This window comes from Triticum dicoccoides, chromosome 4A (genome assembly GCF_002162155.2).
Source record: "Triticum dicoccoides isolate Atlit2015 ecotype Zavitan chromosome 4A, WEW_v2.0, whole genome shotgun sequence".
NCBI classification, from domain to species: domain Eukaryota; kingdom Viridiplantae; phylum Streptophyta; class Magnoliopsida; order Poales; family Poaceae; genus Triticum; species Triticum dicoccoides.
The window spans coordinates 711395333-711414706 of record NC_041386.1 but is presented as its reverse complement, the minus strand read 5'-3'; the positions used below and the strand labels follow the sequence as shown (position 1 = coordinate 711414706).

Here is a 19374-nt window from a genome sequence, read left to right as displayed (position 1 = left end):
TTCTTCCTAAAATTCTTAAATAATCCAAAACTGATAAAAAATGCCATTAGAGTTGTTTTGTAGTCGGTTTACTTACCGTACCACGTACCTATGCCTTTTCGGAGTCTGGAACATTCTGGATAGTGTCTCTTATGTATTCCTCAGGGGTTATGGTTTCAATAATATTAGTTTCAACATTGATAGGATTACCTGAAATATAATGTTTAATTCTTTGACCGTTAACCACCCTCAGATTTGTGCCTTCGAAGTTGTTGATTTTTATAGCAGCAGAACGATAGACCTCCTCGATAACGTAGGGACCTTCCCATTTTGAGAGAAGTTTTCCTGCAAAAAATCTTAAACGAGAGTTGAATAATAACACATAATCTCCTATGTTAAACTCACGCTTTTGTATCCTCTTATCATGCCAGCGTTTTACTTTTTCTTTGAAAAGCTTGGCATTCTCATATGCTTGGGTTCTCCATTCATCAAGTGAGCTAATATCAAACAACCTCTTCTCACCAGCAAGTTTGAAGTCATAATTGAGCTCTTTAATAGCCCAATATGCTTTATGTTCAAGTTCAAGAGGTAAATAACATGCTTTTGCATAAACCATCTTATATGGAGACATACCCATAGGGTTTTTGTATGCAGTTCTATAGGCCCATAATGCATCATCAAGTTTTTTGGACCAATTCTTTCTAGATCTATTCACAGTCTTTTGCAAAATTAATTTGAGCTCTCTATTGCTCAACTCTACTTGACCAATAGACTGCGGGTGATAAGGAGATGCGATTCTATGATTGACATCATACTTAGCAAGCATCTTACGGAAAGCACCATGAATAAAGTGTGAACCACCATCAGTCATAAGATATCTAGGGACTCCAAACCTCGGAAAAATAACTTCTTTAAGCATTTTAATAGAAGTGTTATGATCAACACTACTAGTTGGAATAGCTTCTACCCACTTAATGACGTAATCAACAACAACTAAAATATGTGTATAACCATTGGAGGCAGGAAAAGGTCCCATATAATCAAAGCCCCAAACGTCAAACGGTTCAATAACAAGAGAATAATTCATAGGCATTTCTTGACGTCTACTAATGTTACCTATTCTTTGACATTCATCACAAGATAAGACAAACTTACGAGCATCTTTGAAGAGAGTAGGCCAATAAAAACCAGATTGTAGTACCTTGTGTGTAGTTCTATCTCCAGCGTGGTGTCCTCCATAAGATTCAGAGTGACACTTGCGTAGGATTTGTTCCTGTTCATGCTCAAGCACACAACGCCTAATAATACCATCTACTCCTTCCTTATAAAGGTGTGGATCATCCCAGAAGTAATGTCTTAAATCATAAAAGAACTTTTTCTTTTGCTGGTATGTGAAACTAGGCGGTATATATTTAGCAACAATGTAATTAGCATAATCAACATACCAAGGAGTAGTATGAGAAGCATTGACAACCACTAATTGTTCATCAGGAAAACTATCATTAATAGGGAGTGGGTCATCAAGGACATTCTCTAACCTAGACGAGTTGTCTGCAACGGGGTTCTCAGCTCCCTTTCTATCAATAATATGCAAGTCAAATTCTTGGAGCAAGAGAGCCCATCTAATGAGTCTAGGCTTAGCATCTTTCTTTTCCATAAGATATTTAATAGCAGCATGATTAGTGTGAATAGTAACTTTGGAATAAACAATATAAGGTCTAAACTTATCACATGCAAACACAACTGCTAAGAACTCTTTTTCAGTAGTGGCATAATTTCTCTGGGCAGTATCAAGAGTCTTACTAGCATACTGGATAACATTCAATTTCTTATCGACTCTTTGCCCTAAAACAACATCTACAGCATAATCACTAGCATCGCACATAATTTCAAAAGGTAAATTCCAATCAGGTGGATGAACAATAGGTGCAGTGATCAAGGCTTTCTTAAGTGTTTCAAATGCTTCTACACAATCATCATCAAAGACAAAAGGAATATCTTTTTGCAATAAATTAGTCAAGGGCCTAGAGATTTTAGAAAAGTCTTTAATGAACCTCCTATAAAAGCCGACATGACCAAGGAAACTTCTTATACCTTTTATGTCCTTGGGACATGGCATCTTTTCAATAGCATCAACTTTGGCTTTATCAACTTCAATACCTCTCTCGGAGATCTTGTGCCCCAAGACAATGCCTTCGTTAACCATAAAGTGACACTTTTCCCAATTCAGGACGAGACTAGTGTCTTCACATCTCTGCAAAACTCGACCAAGGTTGCTCAAACAATCATCAAAAGAGGATCCATAGACGGAGAAGTCATCCATGAATACCTCACAAATATTTTCACAAAAATCAGAAAATATAGCCATCATGCATCTTCGAAAGGTAGCAGGTGCATTACATAAACCAAAAGGCATACGCCTATAAGAAAAAGTACCAAAAGGGCAAGTAAAAGTAATTTTTGATTGATCTCCTGCTAACACAGGTATTTGAGAGAAGACAGAATAACCATCTAGAAAGAAAAAATGTGTGTGTTTGGATAGCCTTTCTAGCATTTGATCAATAAAAGGTAAAGGGTAATGATCTTTCTTAGTAGCTTTATTTAACTTACAAAAATCAATTACCATCCTATAACCTGGAATAATTCTTTGCGGGATCAATTCATCTTTATCATTAGGAACAACGGTAATACCTCCCTTTTTAGGGACACAATGGACATGGCTTACCCATTCACTATCAGCAACAGGATAAATAATACCTGCCTCAAGGAGTTTTAGAATCTCCTTTCTTACCACTTCCTTCATTTTGGGATTTAATCGTCTTTGAGGATCTCTAACTGGTTTGGCATCTTTCTCCACTGAAATTTTGTGTTGACATAATGTGGGACTAATGCCCTTAAGATCGTATAGAGTATATCCAATAGCAGCTCGGTGCTTCTTCAGAGTTTTCAATAATCTTTCTTCTTCTTTCTCTGAAAGGTTAGCACTAATAATAACATGATATATTTCTTTTTCATCAAGATAAGCATACTTAAGATTATCAGGTAATGGTTTGAGTTCGAACACGGGATCACCCTTGGGTGGAGGGGGATCCCCAAGAATTTCAACGGGAAGGTTATGTTTTAGCATAGGTTCTTGTTTAAGGAACACTTCATCTATTTCTTCCCTTTCCTTCATAAACATATCGTTTTCATGGTCTAACAAATATTTGGATCAGTTGGAGGAATAGCAATGGAAGCAAGACCAATAATTTCATCCTTACTAGGTGGTTCCCTTTCACGAGGTTGTCTACTAAACTTAGCGAAATTAAACTCATGAGACATACCATCTATGCCAACAGTGACAATATTATTTTCACAATCAATCTTAGCACTAGCAGTATTCAAGAAGGGTCTACCAAAAATAATGGGACAAAAATCATCTTGTGGGGAACCAAGAACAAGAAAATCAGCAGGGTATTTAATCTTCCCACACAAGACTTCAACATATCTAACAATCCCAATAGGTTTAATGGTGTCCCTATTAGCAAGCTTAATAGTAACATCAATGTCTTCTAATTCAACAGGTGCAATATCGTGCATAATTACTTTATAAAGATCATAAGGTATCGCATTAGCACTAGCACCCATATCACATAAGCCATGATAACAATGATCTCCTATTTTAACAGAAATAACAGGCATGCCTACTATAGGTCTACGTGTCTTAGTATCGGGTCTAGCAATATTAGCAGTTTCACCCAAGAAATAGATAACATGCCCATTTAAGTCCTCATCCAAGAGATCTTTAATCATAGCAACACCGGGCTCAACATTAATTTTCTCAGGAGGTGTATAGGTCCTAGTATTACTCTTACGAACAACAGTCGAAGCTTTAACATGATCTTTTATCCTAACAGGAAAAGGAGGTTTTTCAACATAAGCAGTAGGAACAATGGGATCACTATATGTAATAGTCTTTTCTTCGACTGTAATAGGTGTAACTACTTTCACTTCAACAGGAGGATTATATTTAAACCATTTCTCTTTAGGGAGATCAACGTGAGTAGAAATTTTTTCACAAAAAGTAGCTACTATCTCAGAGTCAAGTCCATACTTAGAGCTAAATCCACGGAAAGCATCGGTATCCATAAAAGATTTAACACAATCGAACTTAGGTGTCATACCTGACTCCTTACCATCGTCGGAACCCCAATATTCAGAGTTGCATTTAATTCTTTCCAATAAGTCCCATTTGAAATCAATAGTCTTCAGCATATAGGAACCAGCAAAGGAAGTATCGAGCAGGTTGCGATTATCAAGAGAAAGCCGAGCATAAAAATTCTGAATAATCATTTCCCGAGAGAGCTCATGATTGGGGCATGAATATAACATTGACTTAAGCCTCCCCCAAGCTTGAGCGATGCTTTCTCCTTCGCGAGGCCAGAAATTGTATATGCAATTACGATCACGATGAACAAGATGCATAGGGTAGAACTTCTAGTGAAATTCCAACTTCAGTCGCTTATAATTCCAAAATCTCGTATCATCACATAGCCTATACCATGTCATTGCATCTCCCTTCAAAGATAAAGGGAAGACCTTCCTTTTGACAACATCATCGGGGATACCAGCAAGCTTAAATAATCCACAAACTTCATCCACAAAGATAATGTGTAAGTCGGGATGCAATGTTCCGTCTCCTGCAAAAGGATTAGCTAGCAGTCTTTCTATCATACCCGAAGGAATCTCAAAGTGAATATTTTCATAAGGTTCAGTAGGTTGAGGAGCATATCTTTGCTCTTCTGGTTGGGGTGAAGATACCCCAAACAATCCCCTCAAGGGGTTAGTTTCCATAGTGACAAGTAACATAAAATTTCAGCACACTATATAAATGTTTCCTTACCAAGTTCCACTCACCAAAAGCGCTACACTCCCCGGCAACGGCACCAGAAAAGAGTCTTGATGACCCACAAGTGTAGGGGATCTATCATAGTACTTTCGATAAGTAAGAGTGTCGAACCCAACGAGGAGCAGAAGGAAATGATAAGCGGTTTTCAGTAAGGTTTTCTCTGCAAGCACTGAAATAGTAGATGATAGATAGTTTTGTGATAAGATGAATAGTAACGAGCAAAAAGTAAATAAAGTAAATAAAGTGCAGTAAGGTGGCCCAATCCTTTATGTAGAAAAGGATAAGCCTGGACAAATTCTATAATGAGAAAGGAGCTCCCGAGGACACATTGGGAATTATCGTCAAGCTAGTTTCATCACGTTCATAAGATTCACATTCGGTACTTTGATAATTTGATATGTGGGTGGACCGACACTTGGGTACTGCCCTAACTTGGACAAGCATCCCACTTATGATTGACCCCTATTGCAAGCATCCGCAACTACAAAAAGGAGTATTAAGGTAAACCTAACCACAACATTAAACATATGGGTCCATATCAACCCCTAACGAAGCAACGCATAAACTAGGGTTTAAGCTTATGTCACTCTAGCAACCCATCATCTACTTATTACTTCCCTATGCCTTCCTCTAGGCCCAAATAATGGTGAAGTGTCATGCAGTCGACGTTCACATAACACCACTAGAGGAAAGACAACATACATCTCATCAAAATATTGAACGAATACCAAATTCACATGACTACTAATAGCAAGACTTCACCCATGTCCTCGGGAACAAACGTAACTACTCACAAAGCATATTCATGTTCATAATCAGAGGAGTAATAATATGCATAAAGGATCTGAACATATGATCTTCCACCAAGTAAACCAATTAGCATCAACTACAAGGAGTAATCAACACTACTAGCAACCCACAGGTACCAATTTGTGGTTTTGATACAAGATTGGATACAAGAGATGAAATAGGGTTTTGAGAGGAGATGGTGCTGGTGAAGATGTTGATGGAGATTGACCCCCTCCCGATGAGAGGATCGTTGCTGATGACGTTGGTGATGATTTCCCCCTCCCGGAGGGAAGTGTCCCCGGCAGAACAACTCCGCTAGAGCCCTAGATTGATTCTGCCAAGGTTCCGCCTCGTGGCGGTGGAGTTTCGTCCCGTAAGCTTGCCCACGATTTTTTCCAGGGGAAGGGTGATGATATAGTAGAAGATGGACGTCGGAGGCCCACCAGGGGGCCCAGGAGATAGGGGGCCGCGCCCTACAGGGGGGGAGCGCCCCCTGTCTCCTGGACAGGGTGTGGGCGCCCTGGCCTATTTCTTTCGCTCATAAATTCTTAATAAATCCAAAAAGTTGTTTCATGGAGTTTCAACACTTTTCGAGTTGTGCAGAATAGGTTTCCAACGTTTGCTCCTTTTCCAGCCAGAATTTCAGCTGCCGACATTCCCCCTCTTCATGGTAAACCTTGTAAAATAAGGGAGAATAGCCATAAGTATTGAGATATAATGTGTAATGACAGCCCATAATGCAATACATATTGATATAAAAGCATGATGCAAAATGGACGTATCACACCGGATAGTTTAAATTGGTTGGGCCGAGTTTGACTTTGGGTTTTGGACATATGTGGAAATGAGAAAGTGGCTGCGGGTTTTGGAGCAATATCACTAAGCACTTTGAGAAAGTAGACCATTAAGCAACACCTCATCCCCTTTCAATAGTATTGGCTTTCCTATAGACTCAATGTGATCTTGATCACTTGTGATCTTGGATCACTAAAATGAAAATGAAGAGTCTTGCACTTTTGCCAATCTTTGTCCTTGGCATTTTGAAGGGTTCCACATCTCCTTGTCCTAGCCATGCCATTGTTGAACTTTCTTGAAATATACTTAGATGACAACATTAGTCCAACAACATGTATGTTGGCATGAATTACCAAAACCACCAAGGGAGCAAGTGTGCTTTCAATCTCCCCCTTTTTGGTAATAGATGAAAACATACATCAAAGTTTCAAATAAAGATAGAAATGAGAATGAATCAAAGCTTTGAAGAAAGACATGTGACATGTATGAGCTTCCCCTGACAATGCATCTAGAAAATGATAGCTTGTGAAATGTAGAAGCACATAGTGAAGAGCATACGCATGTGACATGTATCTTGGCTATATGCACTAGAGCAAAGAATGTAATGCTTAGATGTTTCCATGGTCATGACAAGCTTCTTGCTAATATGTGCAAAACAAGAGGTTGTCATGTCCATGAGTGTGATGCATCTACTTACCTTGAAGTTCTTGATCCAACACCTGAAGAAATACACTCGAGAAAACAAGGTTAGATAACACAAGATAATTTCTCCAAAATGGAACATAAGAACCAAAATGAAACCAAGATTGGGATGCCATGTAGAAGAGAGTATCACATAGTGATGCATATACTTACTTTGAACTGGAACTGATGAACTGCTGCTCAAGTTCCCTTGTGCATCGGTTTGACCAAGAGACCGTAATCGGTGTGACCGAGTTCAATGCTGAAGAAAAACCTTGTCAACTCAGCTCACTAGCAAATTAGTTCTCACAAAGATTTGCAAGGAATTAACAAACTGAGCAAAATCAAGAGACAGACAGACACTAACGGTGAACTTCATTTAGACAGATGTCGGCGACATAGTCACCTATGTTAGAGTATATTGACTTAGGAGTCAAGTGAGATCACTTGATCATAGGTCATACTCATCATTTAAGCTCAAAAATGGGGTTGCCATTTTTCTCTTAAGCATTTCAATGTTTTCACATCTTGTTGAGTTGCTTTAACTCATGTCTTGGAGCAAAGCTTCTCTAAGATCGAGAAACATACCTTGGGTTGTGGTGTTGTAGTTGATCATGTAGTTGAACTTATGTTGGCTGCTCAATGGTAATGTAGTTGGGAGCAACCTTTGAAGTTGAAGTTCATCTACCTACATGGATTAGACTTGCAAGGAACAACATGTGTAAATATATCCAAAGTGACAAGAATGAAGCATGTCTCAAAAAATCGGCAAAGGATATGTGATGTTTCTTGTTCCTTGTTTCGCCAAGGATTGTCAAAACTTGGATTGTGCAAGATTGCTCAATAAGAGTGAGATGCAATCTTGTGATATTAAACTTGTCCAAGTACCTACAAAAGGTTAGATACAATACAAGAGAGTAAAGGTGTCCAAGATGTAAATTGATCATCAAAATATCAATGATTTGTCAAGAATGCGCATGCCCTTGTATGCATCCTAATGAACCTCTAGTTCACATTTGAAGCATCAATGATGTTCAAATCATTTCTCAAGTGACAAAACACCTTCTCATCAAGGGGTTTGGTAAAGATGTCTGCCAATTGCTTATTGGTACGAACATGTTTAAGGTCAATATACCTTTCTCAAGATGATCTCGAACGAAGTGTTGTCGGACATCAATATGTTTTTTCGAGAATGTTGCACTGGATTGTGTGCAATCTTAATAGCACTCTCATTGTCACATAGCAATGGTACATGTCTCACATGCACACCATAATCTTTAATAGTTTGGGTCATTTAAACTGAGCACAACATGAACCAGCGGCAATGTATTCCGCTTCGGCAGTAGATAAGGATACCGAGTTTTGTTTCTTGGAGGACCTAAAATAATGGTTTCAACATGGTAATTTCCATTTTGAGCATAATGGTTCAATATTTTCATGAATAATCGCATTCATCATTCGGAACTAGAATTCGTCCTTACGACGTCACTTCGTACACGAGCTGGTTCTCGGCAAATCAAACCTTGATTGATTGTTGGTCTATATCCATCCAACTTACTTATCTTTTGATCAGAGCCCTGCTTCTGATCCCCCGATATGGAAATCATAATGCCTTTGTATTTAAGCTTTGAAATTATCCAAATATTACTATAATTCAATGCCTTTGCATTCTTTCTTCCTCTGGTTGAGTATCGATACTCACATCAGTTCCATTGTAGATCGTCAGGTCCATTATTGGATTATTATCCGACAGTGTCCTTTATATATAATCACCTTGTGAGTTTCTTCCCTGATACATAATGCCTTTGGTAAATTGTATCCCCTACTTTCTCAACCATGCTCTGCTTTCAAGCTTGTATAAATTACTCCTGAAGTCTGCGTTATATGTTCCAAAGATACTCCGATGGGTTGAACCTATGCCTTCCCTAATCTGTGTGTACTCGAAAGTTATGCGGGTTATACTCTACTGGGTTTTCGTCAGGTGAAATTTCCATGCTACAACTTCTTCGAAAGCGAGAAGTGAATGGAAAGTTGTGCATTGGAGAAGTGGGAGTCAACCTTGAACTTTGTGTTCATGCCCAAGGAAACGATGTAGATCTTATCATAGAAGCTTCTCATAAAAATGATTAACCCCTTGTTATAAGTTCATCTTGTATCTATGGTTTGATCATTTACAAGTGTGATTCCGACCATATTGTTCTCCTTCGATTCCATTTCTCCGACAAATTAAAGCACTTAAGTTCTGCAGATAAATACACCACTTCAACCTCTATTCTGATCTGCATTCGAGTATTACCCTCTGGTATCTCAAGAATATCACCGAACTACATAACTTCTTATGAGTTCTTCATCAACTATTAATTCTCGCCGATTCAAATTTTTCACGGGTTCTGTATAGTTAGACACTCAAGAACACTCAAGGCCAGATGGCTAGCCGACACCTGATAGTTCTTTACTCCTAGACTTGAGCTCATGATGATAATAGTGTTCTTGAAATATATGTTGCGTACTTTTCCATCAACCACCATGCCATTATTGAGGAGTTGAATGAGAACCCTTAATATCGCCTTATCCGCCTCGTCAAAAAGAACAACACTATACGATTGGCTCCTGACTTGCTCTCTGAGTTGTCTGCCTTCTTCGTAGTTTCGGAAAATCAAATGAAAAAAGTGAGACATGAGAAGATGAGGAAAGAATACCAGGGTTGCAACATCGATACGGCAATGAGCGTGTCGGTATGATGGATAGACAAACTACAACAAACTAGAACAAACCAGACAGGTGCGTCTTCCGTCCAACTCAGTCAATCCAGAACATCCTACAACAAACTAGGTTACAGAATATCTATTAGATTGAACAGTAACGTACAATAGGAATTCAGTGAGAGTTATGTTACAATGAATTCGATCAAATTAATTCACCGGTAAATAGTAAGAAGTCACCTTAGCACGCTAGCTGATCAGGCGTGGCCGAAATTGACACTGCGCAGTCTGAAACTTGCATGGTATATGCATGATCTATGTTGCTCGGCAGTATGCACGATCTGCGTTGCTGGTTTCATCTCTCAGAGACTAGACCGCTGCGCGCTTCTCGGTGGAGCTTCCGGTCACTTCACTCAGCTCCCGGCGCCGGTCGATGAGTCAGTGAGATTCACCAGAGATTAATGTTGCTTCCTAAAAGAAATGATGCTTCAGAGGGGGCTTGCACCAAGTTGGGTTTCTTTGATGATGGAGTGTTATCATCTGTAAAGTCATGTTTGCTATGTGTGTCCTACTTAGCTGGTCTGCCTAGGGGCGCTACGTGTTAGACAAAGAACACGAGAACAGAGGTGTCCATGCCAGCCCCTAGATACAGAAACACAATCGACCTCAAAAGCAGTCATGATTATTCCGACATGGCAACTGAAGGAGCTAGCGGGATGCAATGTCTCTACGAATGTCCACGTGCGCACTAACCTAGAGAGAAGACCATTGCTCGGCATGTTTGGGATGTTGTTTAAGATCCGGGGAGCGTGGCAGGCTCGGGGCTGTGGAGTGTGAGGCTGCTCGCGAGGGTAAAAGGCTTCGACGTAGTAGACGAAAATCATACTATCATAGTCATCTCAGGTCGAAACATAGTTTTCATACAAGATTTTTAGTCACTAGCAGGCTCTCAGAGGTTTTCCTCAATCATGGAATCATAAACCTCACCAAGCAAGAGAAAACGATAATTACCGACAAACCCAAAAGTTGTACACCCTATGTAAAGAATGTTGGCTTTTGATCGCTAGATCAATTCACCCAGGATCCTTACTCGTAGTGCAAAGCTAGCAAGCAAGCTAGCTAGCACCTTGATGGATCTTGCATGCAACAGCGCAAGTACGTAGGCGACCCGTTGAAGCTCTCTCGACGGAACCTCTCGACAAGAACGAACGAACGCGAAGGCACTGAATCGTTGTGATGGCCACAGGCTCGTGTCGAGCCTGTTGAATACTTTGTATTGCTCTTTTTTCGTTTCTGGCTAATTGTTTACACGGGGGTTACAGGGTATATAAAGGAACTAAACAGCCCAAGACTAATCCTACTCGGCCACTGTTTTGAGTACTACTCGGACACACCAGTACGAGTACTACTCGGACACTCCTCGTAGACGGCATGTTTAGCTCTAACATTCACCCCTCTAAACATGACGTCCTCGATGCGACCTGGATCCCAAATGCGATGACTACTGCTCATTGGTGTCATCGTGGACATTGCCTTCGTCGTTCCTCGCAATATTTCAGGGACCGTCTTTGCTGTTGTCGGCTCGTCTGTAGCTTGACGCCAGCACTCCTCTTTGGTCGCGTCTTCAACCTTCACCTGTTCTTCGGTGCTTGATAGACTGTCTCTGAGATTCTCGTGGAGACATCTTTTGAATCCGAGCGGGACGAAACTTTCGTCTAACTTTGAGTTCCAAGCTCTTGGCGCTTGCTTCAGCCCGTAAAGTACCTTCTTGAGCTTGTAAACTTTCCCTTCTTCACCTTTCTTCTCGTAGCCGAGGGGTTGTTTCACGTACACTTCTTCTTTGAGGTCGCTGTTGAGGAAAGCGGATTTAACATTCATATGATGAACCTTCCAATCCTCTTGTGCTGCCAAAGCTAGGAGCACTCTCACCGTCTCGATTCGAGCAACCGGTGTAAACACCTCCTCATAGTCAATTCCTTGACGTTGTACGTAGCCCTTTGCGACGAGTCTTGCCTTGTGCTTCACAATGGCACCCTTCGTGTCCTTCTTCAACTTGTAAACCCACTTCAAACCTATGGCCTTTTGGTTCGGAGGTCGGGTTACCAAAGTCCACGTGCCATTGCTCTCGATCGCCTTCATCTCCTCATCCATGGCGTGCATCCAACTTGAACTTTTGCTCGCCTCTACAAAGTTCGCTGGCTCCTCAACTCCGAGTAAATACAAATCGGAGTACTCGAGCGTAACTGGCTTTGCGTACTTGTAGACTTTCTTGAGGGGCTTGTAGCGACGAGGCCCGGAAGAATCCGTCGTGACTTGCGAAGGGGGCGACACAAATTGTGTCGGTGTCGATGCACTTGAGGAAGATGGCCGAGTCTCGGGCGTGGTGGATGCCGGGTCGTTGGCATCCGCATCGTTGACATCCACGTCGTTGGCGTAGTCGTCATGATCGTGACCATCATCTTGATTGTCATCATCACTATGCGCCTCATTGTCGAGATCTCCGCCTGTGTCGTGTGCGTCGTTGTCGCTATCACCTTGCGACCCATGCGCGTCGTCGTCGGTGTCGGCACCATGATGATCATTGCCATTGCGGTCACCTTGGTTGGATGTCTTGCCAAACACCTGGACGTCTTCCCTTGCATCATCATCAGTTGGAAATTGAACTGTGAATTTGTTACCATTTGGAGCATCGTTGGCTGCTGTGCTCCAATTCCACGCTTGGTTTTCTGCAAACACGACATCGCGTGAAATCCGTAGACGCTTGGTTTGTGGATCGTAGAAGCGGTATGCCTTGGTGCCGGAACTCCTCTCGTATCCGATGAACACCATCTTGGTGCTACGATCGGCAAGCTTTGAGAGATGCGGCTCCGCCGTCTTCACATGTGCCACGCACCCGGACGTCCGTAGATGAGATACATTCGGCTTACATCCGTAAATTGCTTCATACGGAGTCTTGCCGATCATCGCCTTCGTTGGAGCCCGGTTGAGAAGATAGACCGCCGTCGAAACAGCTTCTCCCCAAAAAGTCCCCGGCAAGTTCTTGCTCTTGAGTAAACTTCTCGCCATGTCAACGACGGTTCGATTGCGCCTTTCAACAACCCCGTTCTGCTGTGGCGTATAAGGTGCCGTGAGGAACCTCTTTATGCCAATCTTCTCGCAGTAGTCGTTGAACTCGTTTGACGTAAACTCTCCGCCGCGATCTGTCAGTAGAGCGTGAACCTTCAGCTTGTGTTCCATCTTCGTTGCAGCCTTCAGCTTCTTGAACGCTTCAAATGCCTCATCTTTAGATCGTAGGAGAACGACCCACATATATCTCGAGTAGTCATCTACCACAAGGAAGAAGTACTTCTTTCCTCCGTGAGTTGTTGGGGTGATAGGGCCACATAGATCACCATGGAGCAGCTCGAGTGCATCACTTGCACAATAGATAGACTGAGTAGGGAACGGCCTGCGGTGCTGTTTTCCAACCAAACACCCGTCACATACTCGATCAACATGGTCGATAAACGGCATCCGAGATACCATCTCCATCTTCGACATCTTCTTCAAGGCGTAGAAGTTAACGTGTCCAAATCTAGCATGCCATAACCATGAATCATCATCACTCTTGGCGAGCCAACACTCCGGTTGAGATTGATCAAGGTTGAGAATATAGAGCCTGTTCCGCGTGCGATTTACATGCGCTAGCACGTTTCGGAGGTTGTCGAAGATCGTCATCACTCCGTTCTCGATATCCACCTTGCATCCATTCTCGTCAAGTTTCCCGACAGAGATGATGTTGTTTCGAAGCCGTGGGATGTAGTACACTCCGGTGAGTATGCGATGTTCTCCTGTGAGACCCTCAAAGAGGACAGAGCCTTGCCCGCAAATCTCCACATTTGAACCATCACCGAACTTGACCAAGCCTTGAACATCATATTCTAGCTCGAGGAACTTCTCCTTGCACCCCGTCATGTGGTTACTGGCACCCGTGTCGAGATACCACGACACGTTATGGCTCCCGGATAACTTTGGTGTTACTTTTTCCTCATGAAGTAGCACCTTCCGGTTTGGTTTTACAATCGCTGTTTGGACGAGATCACAAACTTCGGCCATCAGAAGACCTGGACGTTCGTCTTCCTGCTTTGCCAAATTTGCCTTGATCTCCCGCTTGTTAGGCTCCACGAGATCACAAACTTCGGCCATCAGAAGACCTGGACGTTCGTCTTCCAGCTTCGCCAAATTTGCCTTGATCTCCCTCTTGTTAGGCTCCGGACAATCCTTCGCAAAGTGACCCATCTCGTTGCAGTTATAGCACTTGACCTCGGACATATCCAAGTTTTGTGGCTTCCGCTCTTTAGATCGGTCCGCCTTACCAGGACCTTGTGGCTTGCCTTTTCCTTTGCCTTCTTCGGTTTGTCCGCCGCGCTTCGCGTTGCTTGAGCCTTCGCCAACATTGCGCCTTCCTTTGCTACTTGGGGACTCCCAATCTGCGCGCGAGTACATGAGTTGGTCACTACCTTCTCCTTTGCCTTTCCGACAACCACGGGCATTCTCTTCCCATGTCCGCAAGCGTCCGATCGCCTCCGTTATGGTCATGTCGTCGATGTCGTAAAGCTGCTCGAGCGTGCCGATGATGTACGTGAATTTATCAGTCACCGAACTGAAAAACTTCTCCACAATCTCGGTCTCCTCGAGCTTTGCACCAAGCGCGCGGATCTCTCCCACCAATGTAGTCAGACGCATGACATAGTCGTTCACCGATTCAGTTTCCTCCATCTGCAACTTGTGAAATTGGCGCTTCAGCACTTGTGCCCGAGCCTTCGTGACACGATCTTCTCCGATCTTCATCTCTTTGAGTGCATTCCACGCCTCTCTTGCTGTCTCGAACTCCGCCAATGTCATCAGCACGGAATCCGGCACAGACTGGGCTATGGCGGCCATGGCACCTTCGTCGCACTCCTTGTCGACGTCGTCGTCCGTGATGGCCTCCCACACTCGAAGGGTTCGGAGAATGATCTTCATCTTCACCGCCCACACGCCGTAGTTGGCGTCGGTGAGCATCGGGTACTGGATGGGGATGTTGCGATGCGCCTGTACGTTGGCGCCGCCCGTTCCGCCACCACTTGTTGCTGACTTGCCGCCCTTCTTCACATTGTCGCCTTTCTTGTTTGCCTTGGAACTGCCGTTGCCGGACTTGTTCGCCTTGGAACCGCCGTTGCCGGACTTGACGGACTCAGCGTCGCTATCCGTCATCGTAGATCGTCGAGGCTCTAGATACCAATTGTTGGCTTTTGATCGCTAGATCAATTCACCCAGGATCCTTACTCGTAGTGCAAAGCTAGCAAGCAAGCTAGCTAGCACCTTGATGGATCTTGCATGCAACAGCGCAAGTACGTAGGCGACCCGTTGAAGCTCTCTCGACGGAACCTCTCGACAAGAACGAACGAACGCGAAGGCACTGAATCGTTGTGATGGCCACGGGCTCGTGTCGAGCCTGTTGAATACTTTGTATTGCTCTTTTTTCGTTTCTGGCTAATTGTTTACACGGGGGTTACAGGGTATATAAAGGAGCTAAACAGCCCAAGACTAATCCTACTCGGCCACTGTTTTGAGTACTACTCGGACACACCAGTACGAGTACTACTCGGACACTCCTCGTAGATGGCATGTTTAGCTCTAACAAAGAAATATAAGATCATGAGTAGTACATACCATTTTGCCACTTGAAATAAGGGCTTGATGACTCACTAAAAACACACATATTAATTCGGTCTAATCTGTCCGTTGCCTATGCAAACGGCAAGCTCTAGCTGTCCTCAGTCTGCCACCTCCTGCTACTTCAGTACTTGGTACTTCAGCCCCTTCTTGTCGTCGGTGGCATTGATGCAGATGATTGAGCCTTGACAGGCTTCTCCATTGACCAGCATGTCCACAAGAACTCTCGTCACATTCTTCTTCATCCACCTCTTAATAGGCCTTGCGCCATACACCTACAATACATAGTCCATGCATGCATCGTAAGCGGGACATACAAGACTAAGCAAATTTGTATGATTTGGTTTGGTAAAAATAACATGTACTTAGCGGCATCTGTTGCAAACAAAGAGATGCCCTTGTTAGCTGCCATAGCAACCACACTCTTCATCTGGATTTTCACGATCTCCCTCAGTTCGTCATGAGAAAGCGGCTCAAATATCACAGTTTCACTCAGTTTGCTGATAAAATCAGGCTTAAGGTGTTTCTCAACCTGCAATAAGAAGTAAATATGTTGGTCAGCAGGGTGCCCACTGGTACATTACAAGGGACGGTTTGGCATACCTGTTTCATGAGAAGACCCCGTGCAGATTCTATGTTTTCTACGGCCATTCCAGCGGACAGGTTCTCTGCTCCTAGATTTGAGCTCATGATTATGATAGTGTTCTTGAAAGATACGTTCCTACCCTATCCATCAATCAAGTTGCCGTCATCGAGGAGTTGAATGAGGACCTTGAAAATTGAGGAATGTGCCTTATCCACCTCGTCAAAAAGAACGACACTATACGGTTGGCTCCTGGCTTTCTCGGTAAGCTGTCCTTCTTGCTCATAGCTTCAGAAAGTCAAATGGAAAAGTGAGGCACGAGAAGAAAGTTTCGGAAAGAAATACAAGTGCAAAGAGTGTACAAGTTAAACCTTCCAGGTCCTCCAACTAGACGGGACACAGATGCACTGTCAGCATATTCCGACATGTCAAAGTGGACTAGTGTCTTCTCGTTGTCAAAAAGCTTCTCTGCAAGTGCTTTCGCAAGCTCGTCTTTCCAACACCAGTCGGGCCCAAAAAGAGGAACGAGCCAATTGGTTTGCCAGATTGGTCAAAGCCGACCCTAGAACGTAGAACTTCTTGTGCAACCAAATTAACTGCTTCATATTGTCCAACTACTCTCTCATGCAATCTTTCTACTATGTGGCTGAAATCCTCCTCCTCTCGGCCAAGTGTATTGATCGGAATTTTAGTCCATCGGCCCACAACCTTGATATAACAATAGAACATGACATGAACATCACACTGAACATCACACTGAAACAGATGAAACTTACTCGTATGGATACGATTTGCAAAGAATGCAAATTTACCTGTGCAATATGATATGGACCAACAGTTACCTCCTCCACTGCATTTATAGTGCTAGTTTTTTTATCTTTAACTTTTTTTGGTTGATGCAACTTCACAGAAGTGCATGCCTCGTCCATTAGATCAATTGCTTTATCAGGAAATTGGCGGCCTGATAACAATAAAAATCCACAATCTCTTTAATATGCACAAACCTATCGGGAAGTAAATCGAACTAGTTCTGAATCACTTGACGAACATACCTGTAACGTAACGGTCAGCAAGCTGGGCAGCAGCAACAAGAGCGTCGTCCTGAATTGTCAGGCCATGGTGGTCTTGGTACCGCTACTTCAACCCCTGCAGGATGGCAACGGTCGCCTGCACGCTCGGCTCATCGACATCAACCCTTTGGAATCGTCACTCTAGCGCCGCATCCCTTTCTATGTATTTTCGGTACTCTTTCGATGTGGTAGCACCTATGCAACGGATGCGACCACGGGCCAACGCTGGCTTGAGAATGTTGGCAGCGTCCACAGTGCCACCTCTGTCACCAGCTTCAACAATCATGTGCATCTCGTCTATGAAGAGGATCAGCTTTCCGGCCGCATCCTCCGCCTGCTTGATGGCATTCTTCAAGCACTGCTCGAACATGCCACGCCACTGGTCCCGCGACCATTGCCCCGACATCGAGCTCCACCACGCGAGCCCCGGAGAGCGCGTCGGGAACCGCCCCAGCAGCGATGCGCTGGGCCAGGCCTTCGACGATGGCCGTCTTGCCGACACCGGCCGGTCCGACGAGCGCTGCGCAGTTCTTGGTCCGGCGGCAGAGGATGCAGATGATGCGGTCAAGCCGATGACAGGATCAGACGCGCCGGCGGCCAAGGTCTTGAGGGTGCCCTTCCTCGAGGAGGAGGGCTTCTTCTCTCTCTCGTACAGGTTCCACGCTGTCCAGGATAAACCAACAGTAGTGATGGCCGATACGCCGATTATGGCCAGCTCCACCATCCCTTTTATTACGGCCATGTTTGTCATCGCTTTCGATCGATAAGCTACCTATTCGAAGAAGAGCGACCTGGTTTGAGCTGGCCTGGCTTTGATCGATTTCTTGGATTGTTTCTCATGGGGACGTACGGGGGTACACGTATATTTATACAGAGCTAGCGCACCTGGTAAACTACCACTAAGCACTAGTCCTACTTGGACACACCTCATGGTGATTGTTCCTAATATAACATGGGCTAACCGATAACAAATTCGGAGTAGTAGTCAAATTAACAGGAATTGCTATATTTCTCAACCTATCGTTCATCTGTGAAGGAAATTTTTCCCAAATTTTATATGCAGCATACATGTGCAAGGAAGTCTTCCCATGCTGGTACGCCCCAATGGAATTTCCTTTTATAGCAAAAAGCACACGCTAGGAGGCGCTGCAGGGGAGCCTACCAGCGACGCACTAGGTTTCCTAAGTAGCCCAAGCAGAGCGACAAGGGGGTTTGAGTGGGCGTCGAGACTCCGAGTCTCAAGATCATGTATTGATGCAAACTACAGGAGAACTCACAGAATGACTCACTCATCGGTTACTCCCGCAGGTGGCCAGGAGCGAACCCTAGCCGCCGCCAGAGCCACACCTGGTCATCCCCAACCCCCTCGCTGCCGCCGGTAGGAGCTGCAGGGCAAAGTCCATGCGGCTCGGCGCCGCCGGGGTCCTTCCCTCCTCCCGCTCAGGGTGGTGCGGCGCGAGCCGCTCTGGAGAGAGCTCGGGCACGCTGGTGCTCGGACAGAGCTCGAAAGTACAAATGCAACGAAATGAATATCTTCCTTGAAGGAGCGGCATAGCATTTGACAATCCTACCTAATTAATAATGGTACTAGCATAGCCCACGCGGCGGCATGCCGCGCCCATCGATACAGCATATATATATGGGGTGTGATGCTTATTTATAGTAAGTATTCTTAGGAGCGTGCTGATTGGATCACACAAAATAAGATGAGATGGAAATAGATGTTGATACATGCATAAATTACCAATGTAGGATGATATGATGAAAGTAAGTACATTTATTGCCATCATGCACGATACATGCTATACTAAACAGGAGAACACACACTGATACCTATCTGATAAAATCTACTTATTGGAACTGCGCACAGTCTGGATTACAAAACAAACATTACGCGATGACACTACTGTAGCGAGATAGAAGAAGTATATAGACGATTACTTGCTAGATCAGATCATCTAGTGTAGCCTTCAGCAAGATTAGTGCCAGTCATAAAGTGATAGAGTGCCACTAGTAGAAAAAGGGCCTATTGTCCCAGTTCGCAAGGGCCATTTGTCCCGGTTGTTGAACCGGGACTAAAGTGTAGTTACTAATGCCCTAGGCCTTTAGTCCTGGTTCTTATACAAACCGGGACAGATGGGCCTCTACATGGCCGGTGCGACGAGCCCAGGCAGGAGGCCCTTTGGTCCC

At 43.9% G+C, this 19374-nt stretch overlaps 1 pseudogene; it reads right to left on the bottom strand.

Moving 5' to 3' along the window:
- Window positions 1-15650: 15650 nt before the first annotated feature.
- On the bottom strand, window positions 15651-17926 carry LOC119284197 (annotated as a pseudogene).
- Between the last annotated feature and the right edge of the window lie 1448 nt (window positions 17927-19374).